Below are 23807 nucleotides of genomic sequence, written 5' to 3'. Positions count from 1 at the left end.
AGTTTCATTTCCTATGTGTAACAATCGGAATGTTAATTTCTTTAAACTTAAAGCTCACGGACACCTCGAGATCCAGTTTGTAAATTGTCCAGAATCTATTAATATATAATAATATCAGTAGCAGTAGATCATACCTATTTCTGCCGCCAAGCAGTAATGTGAGCATTACAAAGTTGTGATTTTGAAGTCTAATGGTACTGATGAAATTACAGACCCATGGGACTTTCCAACTTATGTCTCAGGATGACAGGCGCACTGGCAGTGCCTCTAAGATCTTTACGATTTAAAACTCTCAGTGACACTGCAACTATAATGCGTATTAGCTTACCTCCAGATGCGCGACTTGTTTATCCCGTCATTTAATATACAAAAATGTCGGTATGGGTGTTAACGACATTATTATATCGTGTTGAGACAAATTTATACTTATTCGTAGTAATTTCACAGTTTGAGCTTCACAATAGCTCTGGGAGAAACCACTCGAGTCTTGCGGTGTACGAAGCCGCAATTTGGCGATCTCGGGGCACTGTTATTGCATTAGTGCCACTCCGGCTTCAGTGGCTTGATCTGTTTCCATTTGAGGTGTACGCCTTAGGATCTTGAATTTATACAACATGTATTGAATGCTATAAAAATGCAGTTGTTTGAAACCTCATGTGTACTTAGCATATTTTCATCGGTTGATTGCAAAATTCTTATTTTAAAATTGCAAAATTATAAATTGAAAAAAGACAGAAAATTTAAAAGGAAAACTGAACAATAAGCTGCCAAATCATATTAAGCACTTGATACAAATAATATTGTCAGTTTCAAAAACCGTTTATTCAATTTATTGACAAGAAAAGCATATTATAAAGTCAGCGATTATTTAAATGACAACAACATGGAGTAATAGTTAAATAGTATCCCAGAGAGATCCCAGGTTCGATCCCCAGACCGAAAGAAATATTTGTATGTCCTATATTTATTTCTCTCGTGAGTTGGGTGTAATTTGTGGTTTCTGTGTGTATGTCCATGGCACCCGCGATACAGGGTTTCTCTAATGCGGGGCTATTAGTGTGTGCGTTATTTGTTATTTATTAGTATATCGTCAAAATTGTATGCCGTAAAAGTTTTCAATACGTACTGACACAATAATTTTATTTAAGGTGATTATCACACTGCACCGCACCCAGTGACGGAGCGCGAGACGCGTAATCATGCGCGCGACGCGGTAGCGGAGACGCAGATCTGCGTCAATGCGCGGTTTATACTGTTGGGGGGCAGCGGTATAGCAGCCTTGCGTCACTTAAAGTACTGGCTTCGCAGTTTATCGCCGTAGTGATTGTATATGTAGCCGAGATCCTTCTTTGACAAGAATGGTTAATAATACAAAACTCATTCAGGACACTGCAGTTACACTGTCTATTTAGTTTTTGTTTACACAAATAAACAGACACAGAAGATATTGGATACATCTCTTTTTACGAACCAGATCGATAAATGGATAATTTCAACTTCATTACAAAGATTTAAGAAAATATGAAGATGAATTTGATCGATTTTCAATAGCAAATATAAATTTATCGACGTCGAGATCTATTGTAGAAAACTGTACATAAACTTAAGCTTAGAAATCTGCGCGGTAGTGTGGAGCACAGTGTGCCATGCCCTGCGGTTCGCCGCGCCACTCGGCGCGGAGGCGCGATAAAACCAGAGGAGCGTTGTCACTGTGTTCGACGGCGCGTGTTTTCCATACAAACGAAGGTACTTCAATACAACGTTAAGAAACGCAGCGCCGCTCTCCGTCGCGGGGCGCGGTGCAGTGTAATAATCGCCTAAGACCTTCTGTGCATGCGTACACAATGAAGGATTTGATTGATAGATAAATTTTGGCCCTCCGTACAATTTTTCATATATTTATGAAAATATCTTCTGGCTCGATCTTAGTCTGTATATTTAGTACTAAGTAGAAGTTTATTTAGATATTTTATATATGTAAATAAATATACTATATAATATTATGGTCAATTATTATTTCAAAATATGATAATATAAGATTTTAATAATGCATTCAAATTTGTACCACTGGCGCACTACGTCTCCCTCTCTGTTCAGGTCTCCTCTACCTCAAAGGTTGTCTAAAAGAGATCGCTTTCAGCGATAAGGCCATCTTTGCCCACATTATTTATAAGTTGTCTACGTACCGTCTTGTTTTTTATCTATCTATCTTTTTATGATTAATTGTAAATACGAAGACCAGCAAGTTTAAAACAAAAACCTATACCTCTGCCTATAGTGTTCAGGGAGTATATAATCACAAATTGCGGATCTGGTGGCTGCGTTATTAGATTAGAACAATTTGTGAGACAGAGTTGATCTGTGGCCCGCTGGGAATCGCTGGGACTAGCCGCCGGGGCAGGCAGAGCTGCCGGAGCCACTAGGACACTTCATATTTAATGCTGCCAGATTGAGTTGGAATTATGAAATTTATTTAAATCTATCTATAATAATTATTAATACAAAGATCGAACACTCAGAAAAAATTCCTTCAATCCGGCCGGATTCAAACCGACGTCTTCTAGCAAACCGTGCCAGACGCTATACCAACTAAGCCACGGAACGAACCAGCGGACCTCACGAATTTTTGTATGTGTTTGTTGTCGTTTCTTTGTATTTGGTTTTTTCAACGACTTTTTAGCCGTAGCGCCATCTACGAGAAATCTTAAGTACTTCGACCCAATTAGATACTTTTACAGCTACCAGCCCTGGTTAGAGATGTCACAATTCATTGTATTTAAATTGATATTCAATTATTTAAACTATTTATATCTATAATGTTGGAAATAAGAAATTTGTTTCGGATCTAAATCTTTGTGTTTTCAAACAAACCAACGTTTCGGGCCCTTTACAGGTCCCATAGACATCAGTCAGATTCATTTTTTTTTTTTTTTTTTTTTTTTATATACTAAGCTCGACAGATGACTCCGTCCCACCTGATGTTAAATGAAACGGAGTCCAGACGCAAGGACAACTGGTGCAGCGTGAAAACAACGCATCATCAGTCGCCCTCACCCTGCCGGCCTACAAGGTGCTTCTTCACGCCTCGCTTGAAGGACCCCATGTCATAGGAAGGAGGAAATACGTGTGCTGGTAGATTGTTCCATCTTTTGGAAGTGCGACAAAGAAACGAGTCACCAAATTTCTTTGTGCGCGATGGAATGCTAGAGACAGTATAGCGGTGACTCCGGAGAGCAGCACGCGTGCTCCTATGGAGGAAGGGAGAAGGTGGGATAAGGTCAAAGAGTTCTTCAGAGCACTCGCCGTGGTATAAACGGTAGAAAGCGCTGAGTGACGCAATATCTCTACGCAATTGCAGAGGTTCGAGAGTATTAGTGACCTCTGCATTGCCGATAATGCGTATAGCGCGCCGCTGCAATCTGTCCAAGGCATCGAGAAGGTACTTAGCGGAACCGTCCCAGAGGTGCGAACAATACTCCACGCACGATCGCACTTGTGTCTTATACAAGAGACACAACTGATCCGGCGCGAAGAAGCGTCGCACTCTGTTCAGGACACCGAGTTTACGTGAAGCTGTTTTTATCACGGCTTCAATGTAGTCCCTCTGGTTCAGATCGCAGCGAATCTCCGTACCGAGCATGCTAATGCTGCTCTGTAGGCTAAGTGGTGTGCCCTGAAGAGAAGGAAGGGGAAGGAATGGTGTCTTTTTTGCCGTGAACGCGCACACCTGTGTTTTCTTGGCATTGAACTCAACAAGATTATTGGAGCCCCATTGAGATATGAGGTCCAACACCCGATTGAGCTCAATGACAAGATTCACTCGCTTCTCTTCAGTCTCGACCCGCCCAGCCGCAGGGTGATCATTATACCCTCCGTGCACTGTACTATCATCTGCATAGCAATGAATATTTCCAAGTGGAAGCATATCATTGATATGCAGAAGGAACAGCGTGGGGGATAGAACGGACCCCTGAGGGACACCAGCGTTCACTGACATGAATTCCGAAGCGCATCCGTCTGACAGCACTCGGATTCTGCGCTCATGCAGGAAGCCAGCGACCCAGTTGCAGAACTGGGCAGGCAGGCCGTATGACGGGAGTTTGGAGAGAAGAGCTTTGTGCCAGACCCGATCAAAAGCCTTGGCTATGTCAAGGCTAACAGCCATCGACTCGCCACGCTTATCAATAGCCACACCCCAGAGATGTGTAATAAACGCTAAAAGATCACCCGTTGACCGTTTCGGCCGAAACCCGTATTGACGATCGTGAATTAAGGAGTGTTCTTCTAGGTAGTGGATTAGCTGTTTATTTAAAATCCGTTCCATCACTTTACACAAAACTGAAGTTACGGCTATTGGGCGGTAATTATTCGGATCTGATCGATCTCCTTTTTTGGGGACCGGTTGCACATTAGCCTTTCTCCAAGATTCCGGCACACAACCTGAAGAGAGCGAGAGGCGGTAAAGGCGCGTTAACACGGGGGACAACTCCGCTGCACACATTTTCAGAACGATTGGAGGAATGCCATCAGGACCATTAGCTTTCCGGACATCGATTGACTGCAACTCTGCACGGACATCACACTGCCTGATTTTAAGATCGGGCATTGTGTGGCCACAGTGAGGAATTATAGGTGGCTGTGCATTGCAGTCGTCGATTCGGGAGTTAGCCGCAAAGAGTTTAGCCAGGAGATCGACCTTCTCCTGCGGCTTGTGGGCTAAAGTTCCGTCAGGACATCGTAATGGTGGCAGCGAGGGTTGGCAGAAGTTGGATTGCACGGCTTTGGCCAGACGCCAGTAGCTACGGCTGCCCGTAGGATGCGTCAGTAGTTCTTGGCCGACCCGAGCAACGCGCTGGGCATCCGCTCTAATGTAAGCCCTTTTGCAGGACTTGGTGGCATTATTGTAGGCTGCTTTCAGCGAGTGGGTTTCGGGATCTCCAAGTGCTATACCTTTGATCCAAGCGCGATATGCCTCTTGCCTTTTATCAGCAGCACTGGCACACTCGCGGTTGAACCATCGGTTGCGTCTGCCTTTGCCGATGAGATAGGAATTTGGAATGTAGTATTCCATCCCTAAAACTATCTCATCAGCAACTGCAGCCGCACTAGCTGTTGGGTCCTTCCCACTGAAGCAGCGCTGCCCCCAAGGAACGGATGCGAAATAATCCCGCATACCATCCCAATCTGCCGACGAGTGGTGCCAAATCTGGCGTTTCGATACCGCGGAAGGCGGTAGCGGGTCCAGAGGCACTTTACTGGATACCAAGCAGTGATCAGAAGATCCTAAAGGAGCTCGAACCTCCACTCGGTAACCAGCTGGACGATTCGTCAGCAGAAGGTCCAACAAAGAGGGCGCGTGACCGACTATATCTGGGATCCTGGTGGGCTGGTTCACCAGTTGAGTCAGGTCGTGCGTGAGGGCGAATGCATGGGCAATTCTACCAGCATGGTCAGTTTTGGAGGAACTTAACCACAACTCGTGGTGAGCATTGAAGTCCCCCAAAAACACCAATTCCGCCAATGGAAACCGCTCCTGCGCATCATCTGCTACCCGACTAAGATGGTCCATAAGTCGAGTTGTCTCCATGTCGCCATTATGGGATCGGTAGACGCAAACATAGACACGGCTATGAGAGCCCAAGTCGACGTGTACCACAAGGAGGGAAAAGGAAGGGTCCTCCAGACAGCGCAGACGCCGACAACAAACATCCGCCCGAACGAACAAGCAAACTCCGGCTTTGGCTTTGAAGGATTCTTCAAGCACAAAGCCCGGATAGTGCAAGTAGCCTGTGTCGGCCGGGCAGATTATTTGCGTCTCCGTCAAAAACATCATTCATTATAATATACCGAACATTCACAACAATTACCTGGTCAGATCTGATTCAAAAGTATTCATGTCAAACGTGAAGTTCTGGTAGTAATATTATACATAATAGTATACATATTAGACAACATCACAACAGCACTTTTGTTAGGGAAATCGGAAACGACGACGGTACCACAAACACTCAGATACGAGACAATATAGAAAAGTTTTTCTACGTTGACCCGGCATCGAACCCGGGATCTCAGAGATGGCGACATCATGAAAACCGGTGTCGAAGCCACTCGACTACTGACGTCGTCAAAAATTTAACTATTGCAATAACAGCAGTTGCAGTTTAACTCAGAGCGCAACGCACTAATATTCACATTACTGCTTGACGGCAGATATAGGTAAAGTTGCAGTACTTTCTTAGACCAACTCTTTCACAAGGAGCTCTATTACTACAAAAACGTACGTTCGCATATGTAACTTTGTAGTAATGTATTCCAAGTATTAAATAAATAAAGCAGTTCTAAGTGACACTGCAACTATTACGGATAGACATGTCGCTTATCATCAGGCGCATGACTATAATTCACATCATAAGATATCAAAAAAAGAAGTTAGCCGTGTCAATGTTGACCGATTTGAAAATTGAAATGTGAAAATAACTTAAGACACACATGTTCTATTCATAACGATAGCCAATTAAACGATCTTCGACAACTGCAATAGGCGTATTGGTATCAACGTGAGTATCAGAGGGGCTCGCTTGCAAATTAGTCGTGATTGGATTACTGTCTTGAACCTGCCGTGTGCTCTGTTCCCGATCTATGGTTTTGCTCGTAAGTTATGTAGATTAATTGGTGGTATGAAGGCGCTATTGCTTTATTGGTACATATTCTACCTACTGCTTCGCATTGGTCTTCTTTCGGTGGAGTAGTAATATCGAAAAACACTCAATACTTCAGTTCACCTCTAGGCTACTTACAATAAAGTCGAACTAAAGCCCAGTGTACTAGTATGTAAGTTCGTAACCTTGTTGCAATAAGGATACATCAGGAAAAGGACAACTTGTCGGGAGAAAGGTTTTTAAAGGTTCTAAGATCGAAATTAGTCGATAACTTCATCGTTATTATTTAACAGCTAGAGTCTTGTCGGTGTGGCCTCCTCCACTCCTCACGGTTCATAGCTAGCTTCTTGATCTCTTTATAGCTGCTCACTTTGATCTTCTTCTTTATTTCTTTAATCATCTTCTTATTTACTCTGACGACGTCCGTTGTCGAGTGGCTTGAGCATTGGTTTTCATGGTGTCGCCACCTCTTTGGGTCCTAGATTTGATTCCTGTCCTGGTCAATGTAGAAAGCTAAGTTTTTTATATTGCCTTGGGTCTGGATGTTTGTGCTACCGTCGTTGTTCCCGATTTCCATAACACAAGTGCTTTAGTTACTTACTCTGAGATCCAAAAGCAACGCATGTGATGTTGTCTAATATTTATTTATTTATTATTTCTTCACTGTACGCCATTCTTGATCTTCCTCTCTTTTTTCCCTTCTATCTTCCCCACAATTATCACTCTTATGATCACATGTGACTTTATCGACGAGATCCTAAATTTCAAAATTACCCATTTCGCTCTATCTTTGACGGCTCGTAAAATATGGTTTTGCCTGACTCTTACCTAAATCTAACCAAACGCTGTTTCGGCCCGTTTAGATAACAAAAGAGTTAACACGTTTTATCATTCATTTAGAAACTAAAGTAATTCCTCAAACTGTCACGCCTGAATTGCTTCATACGGCGCGGCATCAAACAAGCAACTGAACAAGCTGAGGTAACAAAGTGTCAACAAAACATCATAGCATAACCCCTCTCGTAGTTCCGCTTCGTTACTCCACAATCGCAGTCAGTGCGCAGTCGTGTGTGGACGCAGCAAAATAATGCATTCGTAGTTTATTGGCTTATATTGTAATACCACTGATATTCGTTTTATTGTCCCAGTAAATGTTATCTTTAGTTTTACAGAGGACAGGATAACTTTTGTGCTATGAAATTATACATCTTTTGGTATGTATTACGATGGGTTATCGTGATACATACCAGTTAATTACGCTTAACTAATATCGCCCACATCTTTGATCCTGCAGACGTGTGTCGGGGCAAGTTATAAACTTAGTCTACAGTGTTCTTGAGAGACAAATTTTTCGTACATTTATCAATATTTAGCAACACGCCTGTCCATAACAGTTGCAGTACCACGCAGAGCTTTTCCATCAGGTGAGATGGAGGTCAAATGCGCGCTTATTTTTTATATTTAAAAAAAAGTAAAAAAATAACACCAGCACCCTTACCCTTCAAAACTGGAACACAGTAATGCTGACATTACTGTTTGGGGGCACAAATAGGTAAGGTGGCAGTACTTTTTTAGATGAACTCGCTCATAAGGAGCTCTACTGTTACTCCTACCAAGAGAACAAAGCTGTTTTTACTTTCTCTGCTTCCGGATTTTTCAAAATATTATTTATTTACTGTTGACATAGGGACTCATGCAAGGAAAATTTCAATTATTGATGATCTTGGTACCAGGTCAATGTCAATGCCCCCTGGGTATAGAGGTATCCATACATGCATGTGAATTTCAAATACGGGTACAAGTTACTTAAGTGAATTACCGAGTTCGCGACACGCGGCTGCCGTGCGGATCCCGCATGGGTGTCGTGCAGATGACGGACGTGAATTATTTTATTCCGCTTTTACCTATTCTTAAAGTATTGCATTAACATTAACACCCTTTATAAGAAATTTAAAATAAATAGAAAGCTTTGCCCATCACCCGAATAATCACTCTTTATAAGATACGAGTTTGAGAAAGTAACTCGTGCATTCCTGCAGCAGTTGCAGTGCCACTCAGAGCTTTAATCGCAAAGTTCTGAGGGGTTGACAAGTCATGTGTGCCTGTAATTTCATCAGCACCCTTACCTTTCAAAACCGGTTATTGCACTTCCTTTTTACAAAGGGTGTGTCGACATGCAGGTTTCATCACGAGATTGTACTGTTGGCGTGAGGTGCAGCTAACAAAAGTCAAAGGTACGTATCGCTACACAGGCATTCGAACCTTCAACCTTTCAATTGAGATATAACCTCTCTCCCACCAAGCTGCCACCGTCTTACTAACAATTCACTTTCAATCAAATTTATATAAAGATAAATTCGATTTTTCTAGAAAATTTTTCATTAGCATCACAAAATTTATTGTATAGCCAAGATCACATCAAGCTTTGAGCTTTGGACCGTTCTTATTTCAAGGGTTATACAGTTCAATTTAAATATTAAACAAATATTAGTCAACTTCACATACGTTGCTTGGATCCCAAAGTAAGTAACAAAAGCACATGTGTTATGGAAATCGGAAACAGCGACGGTACCATAAACACCCAGATCCGAAACAATACAGAAAAGTTAGTTTTCTACGTTGACCCGGCCGGGGATCGAACACGCAACCTCAGAGATGGCAACACCATGAAAACCGATATGCCAGCCACTAGCCTACCGAGTTCCACAAAAATTTTAAATCTTAATTATATCATAGAATATAAATCTTAGGTGTCAAGTTTAACAAGCTGTTGACTCTGTACTAAAACAAAGCAAGCACTATGGCTACCTTTTGACATCGATTCTATTTCTTGTTCAATCGACGATTGCTTTTAAAAGTAAATACAATCGGAAACGTCTATCCAAGAAGACAATGTTAACAATATCGAAAGCCTCAAGCGAATGCTCCCCAACACTCATTAAATTTATGACTTTACCTTTAAACGAAAAGGAAATCATTAGCATTTTCTACAATGCCCTTTAGTGACGTGAACTATATCATAAATCGATCATCGATAATTGGAACGCTCTCGTTCTTTTTTGACCTTTTAGATTTTGTGGCATTTGGTTTGTGAAGTGATGCGTCGTTGTGGAAATATTGATAGCGGTGCCTCGGACTTACTAAATTTCAAATGGAATGTAAACTGACGAGAAAAAGAGCAACTGAGTAGTAGTTTGAAGTCAATGTTACGCATTACTATTTTATTACAATAGAAGGGTTTTTATGTCTATTTTTATTTCAAAGATCATACTACTAGAAATTCACCACTAGGTCATACACTACAAATTATCCAAATTTTCAAATTTGGATAATTTGTCTTCGTCCCATCACTTGGTATTACATAAAAAAACGCAATGAGTCTTCCAAACTGAAATTCAAAGCACCATCTTGGAACACCTATTCTTATTACAAAAATCTGTTTAGTTTGTGAAAATTTTACTATTATTAGAAGTTTTCATATCCCCGCATGTACTCATTTTTGTGGCGTTTCTAAAATAAAATTAAATTCTTTGATTTATTACTATATTTTAGCTTTACTGCTGAATATCAAATGTTAAATAAAACTAATGATTAAGTACGTTTAGCGAGAGCGAGAGAGTGTTGCAAATCTCCGGGTTAAAATTTAGTTTTTGTACATAAATAAATAAATAATAAATAACGCACACACTCAACATAGCCCCGCACTAGGGAAACCCTGTGTCGCGGGTGCCATGGACACACACATAGACAACCACAAATTACACCCAAACTCACGAGAGATATAATTGTAGGCCATACAACTATTTCTCTCGGCCCGGGAATCGAACCTGGGACCTCTGCGTGGCAGTCCGGCATGGTAACCGTTCGGCCACGGAGACAGTTAACATAAAAGTAACTGTTATTAAAAAAAAACATTTTTTCTTCACCCTTTTCTCTTTTTATTGTCGTTAATTTAAAATCTTGTAAAAACTGAAACAATCGTGAACTTTATACATAAAACTTCAGCATATTATATGCACTTAATTTCTGAATTATGTCTTGTCAAAGTCAAAGTCAAAGTCAAAGATTATTTATTCCATAGGTAAAATAAATTTACACTTGAAAACGTCACATTTAAGCTACATTTAAGCTACTGCTCGTTCACTACGCTGACCTCCCTGAGAAGAACGAGCAAGAAACTCTAGGGATTGCTCTTTTCAATAAACTTAAATGCTATGGAATACACTTTGAATCAAATTTGTGTGGATTCTGGAGCCATGTCGTCTTTCCATACATCTTTATCTAACACGTAGTCTTCAATTTTGTAATATGATTTTTCGATCAAAATATTTTTAATGTAGTTTTTAAACTTAGGAAATGATAAACTTAATATATGCTCCGGAATCTTATTGTAAAAACGTATACAGTTCCCCATAAAAGAGTTGTTTACCTTGGTTAAACGAAATCGTGGTACCATGAGTTTGGACTTAGCTCTAAGGTTAATATTATGGATATCTTCTTTCTTATTGAAATTATGTAAATTTTTACGGGCATATAAAATATTTGAGTAAATGTACTGTGATGCCACAGTCATGATACCAGTCTCCTTAAACTTTTCTCTGAGAGATACCCGAGAGCCTAGACGGTACACAGAACGAATCGCTCGTTTTTGCAATACAAATATGGTTTGAATATCTGCCGCTTTACCCCACATGAGAATCCCGTAGGACATTATACTATGGAAGTAACTAAAGTAAACTAGTCTAGCAGTACTAACATCGGTAAGCTCACGTATTCTGCGGACTGCGTATGCAGCGGAGCTTAATCTGCTGGCCAGGGACGATATATGTGGAAACCACTGAAGTTTACTATCTAAGGTCACTCCCAAGAAGACTGCTTTATTAACAAGGTCTAACTTTTCTCCGTTTATTTCTATGCTTGGACTAGTCGATTTTACGTTAGGTAATTCAAATTTAACACATTTTGTCTTCTTGTCTTCTTCACATCTTGTCTTAAACTATCGATAATCCAAAGTATCGACAATCTAAATCATCGACATCTACCTCATCTCTGCCAACCCCATACAGTCAGTAATTGCAGAGCCACATTTCGGGGGTAGAACACATAAATTACACCATTTTATTCATTCCCGATTGTACGTTATTACCGTCACTAACCCCTAGATTCAGAGTGTTCAAATAACGCCACAATATCCTTACACAGAGTGTTCCAATGTTGTAAAAATATTTAAATCACATTATTAGAGTATTAGAGTAAATTAAATTTACGATGAGTCATCGTTGTTTTAGGAGTTTTTGGGGAAAAATGGAACAGATGTTCTAATTTTGATTACGTGCGTGTCCGTTGTAAGGAATATCCGTCTTAATCTAAATTAAACAAAAATAATTATTACATTTTTCATCATTATATTGCGGCCAAATATTTATAAATATTGGTAATTTAAAAATCATAGTCATTTGTATATGCCGCCGCAGAGGGTTTCGAACCGACTAACTTCTCCATGGACTAGCAACTATTCTCCACTGGGTTACTACGGCCCAAAACTATGCTTTGTAAAAAAAACAGTCTAAATATAGTTATGCTTAAAAAAAACAATCAAAATTTATTTAGTCTAATCCGTTTGCAAACAAACACGTAAAATCAACAAAAAAAAACACACACACAAACTTAGAATTCGTTTATACTAAACTAAATATCGATTCGTCATAAATCGGAATGTCGACGCTAGGAAATCGATGTTGGTCGGAGACCCTATCAGGATTTATGTATTTAACACCCAAAAACAACTTTATCCATTTCCATTACATACAATCCCGCTCAACTTATAGGCTGTCACATAAACTGCCTAGACTAAACGGCAATGGTCGTGAAATACTTTCCAAAGGTGGATTTTTCGGGTTCACGAATGTTTTTTTGGTAAGACGAAGGTTTTTCTGAACGAGTATTTAGTACATAAATCCAACCGCGTTTGAGAGTCCCTGAAAAGATAGCTTTTTAGGTAATTAAAGTATTTTTTAGACGGGGAAAAGATGAATAATTTGAAAAGGGCCTAACGTTTGCATTTTCGGAATGAATAGGAACAAAAGTGCGCTTGTATTTTTGACTGTTAACAAGCCGTAAAGGCAGTCAACCGCGGAGTTCTTTAATAACACGAAGTGGATTGGCCATCCTCGGCATAGCATAGGGACTGAAGTAGTGTAATTTTTAACCAACTTTAAAAAAAGGAGGAGGTTCCTAATTCGGCTGTATTTTTTTAATGAGTGTTATGAGGTTACTCCGATTTGTGAATATATTTCGATGATTCTTTTTTGTTGGAAAGAAGGTACATGTGTAGTGGCCCAATTTGAAGAAAATATACCACCTCCAAAGGTCGCAAGCTAAGGTATGAATGATTTTTGAGGTCGGTTTTTAGTACTCTGTACTGAGATTATTCAAACTAGTCCTCCGTATGAAAGAGTTCGTCCACGGAAGTACCGGCAGTACTTATAAATATAAAGCTCTGGGTGGCACTGCAACTGCTGTGTTACGGCGCAAGGCGCACCACTTGTTCCTTTGGTCACTTGATAAAAAAATGCCTTGAACTGAATCTTCAACAACCAACTTCGCAATTACAACCAGAAAAAAGCACTGCCAAATAACTTTCACATTCGTTCTCATCATGATGACGTGCGGAGTTTTTGCGAAGCCGCGCCAGGGCGAGGGGGGGTGAGGCAGTCAGAGCACCAAGAGGGGGGAAGATTGATCGCCGCAGACATGAGAGGTGGTAATTAAATATAATGTTGTGGGAAAAACGGTGATTCCACGGTAATTGGGTGACTGTGGTTTTGTTTTGATTATTTAGCAGTTTCTCAGTTTAGCGTGCTTCTTGATTTAGTGATAAACTTGCTTCATTAATCTTCGCACCTGTTTTTAGATGTAAGATCTTGGATACGTGTACTGGCAGGCGAGTAAGTAATTTTTATGCACAACAAAGATAATAAATAGTAATTAGCCTGTATAATAGTCCCACTGCCAGGCACAGGCCTCCTCTCACAAGGAGAGAGAGGTCTTGTTGTTTTGATTTTTGCACATAAAGTAGGGAAAATTCAGAGGTGGTATGTCGCACCATTAAGCCACCAAGGTTATCAAATTCTAAATTGAAACAACTAAATTTAAAAACACTAAAGATAAAAACTAAATTGAAAAAATGAAAACTAAATTCTAATTACAATACGAATAACGTCTATAATGCGGTGCGTAAAAATATAGAAGTGATTCTCAATTCAGAGATAGACGGTTCGAATCCCTGTGGCGGCACGTACCAATGTACATTTGTGATTCTTTAGTAGCAATACTCCCTGTTAATAATGAAGCAAACCACCTTGAAGTAACCTGCAAATCTAAAAAGACCTTTAGAAAACGTTTAATTGAGGTGTCAACCCGCATAATGCCAATGTTGCGGACCATGGCATAAACCTTCTCCTTAGCAGTGGCGTAGCGTGGGGAGTACAGAGGGGGGCCACCGCTCAGCAATGGCACATATAATGTACCTCTATATTTAATTTGACCTCGGTGGCTCAACGGTTTATACCTACTGTGCGACACGAGGAGGTTCCGGGTTCGATTCCCGAACCAAATCGGGATTAATTTCTAATTGGTTCTGGTCTGGGTGGTCTGGGAAGTGTACAGGGAATTAATTCTCTATTTGGAGACCAGGCCATATGTGGATGTACGACACTTTGTTATTTTATAATGAACTGAAGAAAGAATTTAAGGCAGAAGAAAAGAAAAATAGAACATTATACTTCTATTAACTAATATAGACTAAGATAGAAAGTTTTCAGAGTAGTGCTGCCACTGGCCATCCTGTCCAGGAGGCTGGAACCGCTTCTCTTTTTAATGGCTAAACTTTTTCTTAGGCGGAAGTACCTGCCAGCATTCTGGACACCGGAGGCATTAATGAGACAAACTGAAAGCTTGTGGGCGAGGATTTTGGCCTGTGGACCCTAGGGATCCAGGAATTTGAGTATACTGAATGTATAATTTTAATATAATATTTTATCTAATTAAAAGTTAAATAAAACGTAATAGTAAAACTAAAGTGTAATTTTAACGCTTAGAACAAGGAAAACATTAAAGAGCTTTTAACAATGGGCTGCAAAGTACAAAATATTACCGACTATTTATTTTTTATTTTCGAAACACTCGTAATCTTCTTATTCCGAATTACGATCGTGAAAAGCGCAAAACACAAATAAACCATTATTCGCGCTCAATTTTATCAAGAACAAGCGCAATTATTCATCCGCCAATCTTACGAGCGCTCCCCAAATTACCTCCACATCTGCACCTTATTATTTTGCACAATGCGCGTCAAAACCAAGATATTTCTTTATTTTCTTTACTTATTCATTCGCTTCACGTCGTTTAGAGATGACCAGTGTCCATAATCATTTATCGACATAAATAAATAAATAAGACATTATTATTTACTTAATACTAACTTAGGAATTAGAAGCTACAGTGATATCTAATACTAATGAAAAAACAAGAAAAAATTTCTGCCGCCATTAATTGAAAGGGCGCTTGTGACAAAAACTCAATACTGAAAAAATAATATTGAAGACACGAAATCTAAAAATTTTAAATTTTTCTCTTCTTCTTCTTCCTATCGTGTCGACACTTCTTTTATTTCAAGACTATAATAATATTGACCCTGAATACCACGTTGCTATCTTGAGAGTGTTGTCCGTGACCCCGTAGACATCGTCCCTAATACAGGTATTGGGACACAAGCGGCACAACAGTAAGTGCTGCATGGACTGTGTTGGAGCACCGCAGTCACATTGGGTCTGACTACTATCCCTGAAACCCCATTTCACAGACACAGACACATCGTGTCTTTGCAGCGTCCTACCTTATCCACCTAGGAAAAAATAAAAATAGTTACAGAGCGGCCTTTTATTGATGATCACGGCAGCATATATTTAAAAAAAAAATGAAAATTTAGCTGGCTAGTGTTCATTGGCGGTATCGATGTTGGTGTTAGTTAGCCTCCAATTACATTTTCTTTTGGTTATTATCAGACTATGACTGCTTTATACAAATTAAGATCCAAAGCCAAGCAAGAGACCAGGGAGAGAATGATCAAAGCCACTTAAAAAACGTTTTGACTTAATACCGTCATCCAGTTCGGTAAACGCAGAGCGTACTTTACTTAAATCAGAAAAAGGCTAATAAAGTTCAATGTCCTTAAAAATTAGCTTTTACTTTTAGTCATGATAATGCTTGCGACTTAATGGTGGAAAAGTTAAAAAATATTTATTAATGTTCTTTAGTTAAAATGGATTACATAGCGTTACGTGCATCTAAGTCAGCATTGATTTTATTTCAAGTACTATGTGCGTGTCTTTTTCACCGATATTTAAAGGTGCTTCAAATTAAAAATTATTTTTTCCTAAAATTGTGCTCAAGGGACTTTGACCATTATTTCCCTGGACTCTTCAAACATATTAATTGTTAGTATATCTTCAGTTTAACTATTTATTTATTTACACTAACATTATATAACGAAATCTACAGGAAGAAATTTCAAGCTACATGCATACTGTTCTTTCTTAAATACGCTAAGAATAGAAGTTCTTCTTGTAATCAATATGTGAAAGTTGCCAAGCTCGTAGTCTCTTTTTGAGAATCAGTTATGATCCCTGTAACAATATACTTAAGATAAAATAATGAACAAAAATATTAGTAACGTTTGCAGTGGCGTTGTTTTTAGCGAGACTTACCTTTAGTTGTTTTTACCGTAATGACTTTATAAGGTATACCCACAGGGTGTAATAGTTAACTGTGAGATATCAAAAACCTTTAAACTCATATCGAAAATACGTTATCTTATGAATTAAACGACTAGTTTCGAACAAGTGAATCGTAAGTCAACTAAAGTCACTCTATGAATCAGTTTAAAGGTTTTTGATGTCTCTAATATTAACGGAATAATCGTCTGGGCACACTTAAAGTTTACACCTCGTATAAATAAATTAATCACAATCATTCTGTCATCCGTAAACAGAACAGACTTGTTGTAACCCTTATGTTTAACTTCAGTTATAGTAAAGATAAAATTATCGATGATAATTTCAAGATTATCGATATATCGACACACTAATAAGATGACCCTATAATATTACTATTCTTTCTCTGGATAATTTACTGTAGGGTTCGGGTCATTGCGCTATTATGTTTTTTTTGCTCTTTGAGGATCTAATTTCGGTGGCATACATTTGTACCTATATTTTTTTATAAAAAAATAAGTTTAAATTCATCGTGGCATGTTATTATTAAGTTTGATAGTGTATGAAATTTTTTGCATGATACTAAAGGAAATTTAAAGTCTTTTATCTTTCTTCGTCTTAGTTTTTTATCTCTAGTCTTTAGAATCTTATGCCTGGTCCGAGCTTTTTAGTTATGTTGGTGACCTTGAACATGCTTTTAGTTTTTTTTTTATAATAATTTTGTTCTATTGTTTAACTTATGTTTTCCAAAGATTAAAGTCAAAATGTTTCATGATAATACGAATTTAAAATGGCTGTCAAAAGGAATAAGAAAGTCCTGTATCACTAAAAGAAAATTACATATGAACTATTAAAAAAAAGACACGAAATAGAAAGACTAAAAAATAAAACCTACACAAAAATTTTGAAACGGACTATCATTACCGCTCAAAAGCAATGTAATAATAGATACATGGTCAATGCTAAAAACAAAAATAGAGCTACTTGGAACATAATAAACAACAAGGACAAACATTTACGTGACAAACATTTTATTGAACACATTACCGTAAATAAAATTAAGATTGAAAATCCTCGAGAGATAGCATCAGAGTTTAACACTCATTTTTTAAATTTAAACTTATCGACTACGGACCGGTGACAAGATAGTAACGATATTTTTTTACCAAAGGCGCATATAGGAGTCAAGTATATTTTTATATCCCACGGACGAAGCGGAAATAAAAATTTTAATAAAATCCCTCAACAACACAAACTCTAACGGTTACGATGACGTGTGCACTAAGGTTTTTTAATCGTGTGCTGATGAACTATCACCATTGCTGGCATACTTGGTAAACCTGTCCTTCATGGAGGGTACATTTCCATCGCCTTTTAAGATCTCCATAATAAAACCGCTGTTTAAGAGGTGCGGAAAAGACCATTTGGGAAACTACAGACCTATTACGCTTATATCTGTAATATTAAAGCTTTTTGAAAATGTAATGCATAAAAGAATTACGGCTTTCCTATTAAAGTACAACATTATTAAAGCAGAGCAATTTGGATTTCAAAAGGGAAACTCTACCACACAGGCATGTTTCAGGGTAATCAAAGATACCTCAACTTTTGCAGATAAGAAAGTACCTGTCTGTTCTGTTTTATTTGACATGAGTAGAGCTTTCGATTGCGATTGCTATAGAACTCTACTATCCAAATTAGAAAGATACGGTTTTCGTGGCCAGATGCATAACTGGATAGCAAGTTACCTTAGCAACAGAACTCAGTGTGTGGAGGTAGTGAAGTTAAATAATAATAATCAGATCAGAGTTTAAAGTTAATAAATACGGTGTGCCTCAAGGAATTGTTTTAGGTCCATTACTGTTATTATTGTACGTTAATGACCTCTCTGAAATGACTAAATATCTATGCACTTTTTTGCAGATGACATATCAATCATTATTAATAAGAATTCTGACATAGATTATCAAAAAGAAATAAATGACTTTATATGTAATATTATTGACTGGCTTAAGAGAAATAATCTGAAAGTAAATGTTTCAAAAACAAAGCTCATACAATTTTATAATTATAATGGAAAGCCCCAGAAACTCTCTGTAAGTTGTTATGGAGATGACATTGTGGAATGCTCATCCAGCAATTTTCTCGGCATAGTATTGGACTCTCAACTAACATGGAAATCACAGGTTGATTCAATATGTGCAAAGCTGAATCGATTTGCATTTGGTGTATGTCGTCTAACGCACATATGTGATCAGAGGACTGCCTTGATGGCCTACCATGCATTCGTCTGCTCAAGCTTGCGGTATGGCCTCATCATCTGGGGGAACTGCGTAGAGATAAATAATGTTGCTGTTGCTATTTATTGGCATTTTTACTTAATTTTATACGACATTGCTTATTTGACAAATTGTGTAATTTTAATTTATGACATTATTTAACTTCCATTTATTTTAATATTTGCGTGCCAGTATCTGGTGCAACACGTGTTCTTAATACCTTGTATAATAATATCTTTTCTTACCGTGTTTGATTGCTAATTAATACTTCATTTCATTTAATATCAGGTCCCATTTTGTGCAGTCGTCTTACACGCAAAAAATGTAATAAATATGGTAGAACAAAATTCTTAAACTAATATATTTCCCACCTTTTTGTAATTATTTCGTTATTTTTTACTAGTAGTTTTCACTGCATATTTAAGATTTAAATATAAATTTTTATCTTTTCACAATCTGTTTTAAAACCTTGCACTAAAAAGAACTTAAAAGAGGCAGATATTAATACATATACATATACATTAAGAGATTTACATACACATTAAGAGATACATACATATACATTAAGAGATTTTTCCATGCAATTTTCTTTTACTTTTATTTATGGTCCGAAGAAAAAGGTTTACAATTATTGTTTCTTTGTTTACGTTTTGTATAATTCTAAGAATAATTAAAAATATATATAATGGAAGAGGCATGTTCATTATGAATTACACGTAGTAGTGCAGTGCTACGAATACATGAATGAAAACACAAACAAAGTATTTTTTATGATATTAAGGGATGTGACGAACAAGCCGAGCTTCTGGTGGTAAGCCACACGCCTGTCCATAGCAGTACCTTTCAAAACCGAAACGCAGTAATGCTCACATTACTACTGCGGCAGAAATAGGTAAGGTAAGGCAGTACTTCGCTGGACGAACTCTTACACAAGGAGATCTAGTGCTACTAAAATTGTCCACGAATTATCACTGATAAATTAGACTTATTCTAATATACCTTCCAATACAAGGCCAGATCCTAATTCAGATCAAAATGTAGGGTCTGAAAAACATCCTAAGACTTACCTTTTAATCTGCATAATAGATGTAACAACAGACGATGTTATTTAAGGCTAAATCATTATGCTAATGTAAATAAATAAGAGTTACATAGACCAAATAAAGCAAAAGGATGCTTATAAGAGAGATGACTGAATGATACTCCATCGACAAGAGTATAAAATTTATGATGACGAGATATATAAGAAACAAGCCGCCGGTTGGAATACTGGTGGTGGCATGTGTGTATAAGGTACTAATGAATATTAATTTCCTAATTTGTTATAATTATTAATAACAAAGATCGTACATTTAGAAAAAAGCCTTCGTTCCGGCCGGATTCGAAACGACGTCTTCTAGCAAACCGTATCAGACACTAAGCCACGGAACGCACCAGCGGACGTTACGAATTTTTCTACGTGCTTGTTGCAGATCTTTGTTTTTTTGTTTTTAACGACTTTTTTATACCGCAGCGGCATCTGTGAGAGAGACCGAACATGAATTCCTATTAGTACTTGCACATATGCCTGCAGGTTGTACACAATGTACCTAATTTTACTTAACACCTTTATCATTACTATATTCTGGAAAATAAACGTAGTCTACTCCATTCTATATGTCAAACAGTTAATGTAGTAACAGTAGAGCTCCAAGAGTTCGTCCAGGGAAGCACTGCCACCTTACCTATTTTTGCCCCCTTGTAAAAATATCAGTATTGCTGTGTTCCGGTTCTGAAGGGTAAGGGTGCTGGTGAAATTACTGGCACATTAGACTTGTCAACTAACGCCTCAGGGTGACGAACGCAGTGGAAGTGCCCCTCAGATCTTCGCGACTTAAAGCTATGAGTGCCACAGCAACTGTTATGGACAGGCGTATAGCTTACTAGACAAGTGTGTTAGTATGATACAAGAAAGCAAATAAAAACTAAAATAATAAAATGAATCGAGCTTAAAAGTGTTGTGTGCATTAACCCAAATTGAAATGTGAATCTACGTGTTTACAAGTTCAAAAGTCGTCTGACCTATCTAATCCTCGGTTGAACTTAGCACAAACTGTCACAGTCATTGCCCTTGGGCCGCTAACTTGCAAACAAGAGCAAAAACAAACTTAGGGTTCACTTGGGAATTAGTGTTATATGAAGCTGGAAGTTTTTGCATCTTTAGATTTTACAATGGTAGAGTTACGCAATGTATTACAAATTTTTCGGTTCAAAATAGTATCATGCGTCATTTATATAGCTTTCATATTTGCATGGATATTTGAACTGCAGTTCATAAGACTGATAGGTATTAAAAGTATTATGCGTTAAACAAAGTCAAAGAGATATTTGACTGCATCGATACAAACGCGCGTTTGCATTGCAGATGCGTGTGTGTGCATTGATGCAATTGCTTATAAATCACAAGAGTAGCAATTTAGTGGCACGTTTGTGTCGATGCAGTCGCGCGTTTACATTGCGTTTATATCGCGTCCGCATCGCTGCCGAAAGTCGTCGATCGTAATCACTCGAAGTCGCAAAGATCGGAAGAGCAATGTCACTGAGACGTAAGTCGACAAGTCTCTTAAAATTAGAACACGGCACTCACGGCTCACGTTACTGCTTGGCCGTGGAAATAAGGAAGCTGGCAATACTTACCTGGAGGACTTTTTCACAAGGAGTTCTACGGCTATCAAACATTCTGTCAAAGCAAATATGACACAAGTACATTAAAAAACCTAAAAATATTATTAAGAACACGACACGTAGGGCACAAATTAAAAGATATCCCAAGATTTATCTTTTCCTTACATTCTTTCTTGCTTCTATATTCTACTTATATATATGTTATCGGCAATGTATGTAATCCGGTATTCTATACAAAGAAAGGTTCTCGAATGGAGACCACGACCCGGAAAGCGTTCAGTGGGACGGCCCCCTACTAGATGGACAGATGACCTGGTAACAGCGGCGGGTAACCGATACACGTCGCGTCCGATCATCGGCTGGTTTGGAAATCTTCGAGGGAGGCCTATGTTCAGCAGTGGACGTCTTCCGGCTGATATGGTGATGATGATGATGATACAACACCTAGGTATTCTATATAAAAACACACTCTACACTTACTCTCACTTTCATGATACACACTGCGACTTATTTATCTAACGTAGTTTAAGTGTTCTATAAACTATACTAACTCTTTGAACGTCTTTCTCATATTTTATTCTTTTCTAGATCCCAAATGAACAGTTTTATTGTACTGGTTTTGGGACTGCAGAGTTCTTTTTAGTTTACTTGTAAGCCATTTGTTGATAAAAATTCGATTGATGCTTACCCGCCGTGGCGGCTACGGTACTGTCTGCTAATACAGGTTAAATCCTTTTGTGGGGTCTGGATGTTGCCTGACTGGTCAGCAATCAGTCAATAACTAATAATTATTGTATTATTTTTGTGGTATTTGTAATAGCTATCAATAAAGTTATTATTATTATTATATAAGCGAAATTCGCATTAGGCAATGATATTTTTTTTAAATGTAGCTGCACAAAGCAGTGCGAATATAGATAGTGCTTGTGTCTTAAGAAGATTATTTCATACACATTTAAGTGTCACAATAGTTCATTCATCTTGTAAGGATAAGTAGATTATTCGTGGAGAAGAATTGGTAATTAAATTACAAATGATATTTGTTTCAAAAAATCCCTAAATTTTTTAACAAAGTTTTACGCAATGAAAACTGATACATTAAATATGCACGCTACACAGATCAATGGGGTGAATGCAGTTAAACGTTAAAATTAAGTGACTATCTGGTATATGAAAGTAAATCCAAAAATTCTTTCAGTTACTATGAAAATTTTGTTATAGTAATATTTAAATTATTAAATTTTATCGGAACCAATCACCCATGAAACTTATACTAACATAAGTTTTTATTTGTTTGTTTAAAGTACAGCATTGAATACGCTTTTGTTCATAAAACTAATGTTCGACTGAACTCAGAAACGCAAACAAATTAAAATATTGACTATTCTATACGTTGCTTAGAGAAAATCGGTATTGCATGAAATTACTAGGTATCGTAATACAATCCCCGAATTATACAAATTGCCGTTAATGTAACGCCGGTATTTTGTGGAAAGGACGAAAGCGCTACTTCGAAAAAAATTTTAGGGGAGCGTTTAGTCTTTCATGAGTATTGTAAAATATTTACGTCTTATTTTGAATTAAATATTTAAAAGTAAACTTAATTAAAGTCAAAATTGCATTTTCAATTTGATTTTGATTTTTTCTATTTTCATAAAAATTAAAACAAAACATTTGTACAAACAAAACATCGATGATATAATACGTACAAAAAATTGAAAGACAAAAAATATCGTAGCATGTTTACTTGTTTAAAAATTGAAAAATAAATAATGGGCACCAACTTATTTCTTAAACCAGATACGAGAATGATTTTGCAAAGGTATAAAGACTTGTAAGTAAGTTTCAGTGTTCTAAGTTGTCCACCAATTTCATCGAATTACTGTACCAGTACCTTTATGGTGGTCGCAACGTGCTGCTTTTTTGAGAAAGTAACACGAGAAAAGTAAGAATAAATACATCACGTTTGTTTTTCTCGAGCAATGCGAGCATTGGGCACGAACGGCATTGGGCATAATCCTCCCAAGTAGGGTAACGCAGTTACGTTGAGCTGTGTTGAGTGTGCCCATTGATAGCGGATTGTTTGCGACTTTGCAGACCGAGAGGTATGAAATAAATCTGTGGAGGTAGTACAAGAAATGTTTGACCAGATTTACTAGCAAAAACAGGGCCTTTCCTTTTTTTTAGAACACTAATGAAAAAGAAACCCTTCGGTGTGAAATACGTCCTGTTTTTTCATGCTTATCTCTCACTGGGGTAACCTTCACTCGCTACGCACAACACAACTCTTTTGCCTTCTCCCCCTGCATAAGTATTTTCATAAATGCACGTTTATTCTTGGTATTCTTAACGTGGGCTTTTTAAGGACATCCCCTGATCTGATTAAGATAATAGGGGTTAAAGTATGAAATTGCCGATTTGTACTGAAAATC

The 23807-nt window shown here is 37.9% G+C and overlaps 1 protein-coding gene across 1 annotated transcript in view; it reads left to right on the top strand.

Moving 5' to 3' along the window:
- The window catches only part of LOC113232311, a 609005-nt gene that overhangs the window by 162189 nt on the left and 423009 nt on the right, over positions 1–23807 (top strand). The gene's annotated exons all lie outside the window — the stretch shown is intronic.

The sequence above is a fragment of the Hyposmocoma kahamanoa genome, unplaced genomic scaffold (genome assembly GCF_003589595.1).
Source record: "Hyposmocoma kahamanoa isolate Upper Pololo Valley unplaced genomic scaffold, ASM358959v1 68, whole genome shotgun sequence".
In the NCBI taxonomy this organism is placed as follows: Eukaryota; Metazoa; Arthropoda; class Insecta; order Lepidoptera; family Cosmopterigidae; genus Hyposmocoma; species Hyposmocoma kahamanoa.
This window is presented reverse-complemented; position numbering and strand designations above follow the sequence as displayed.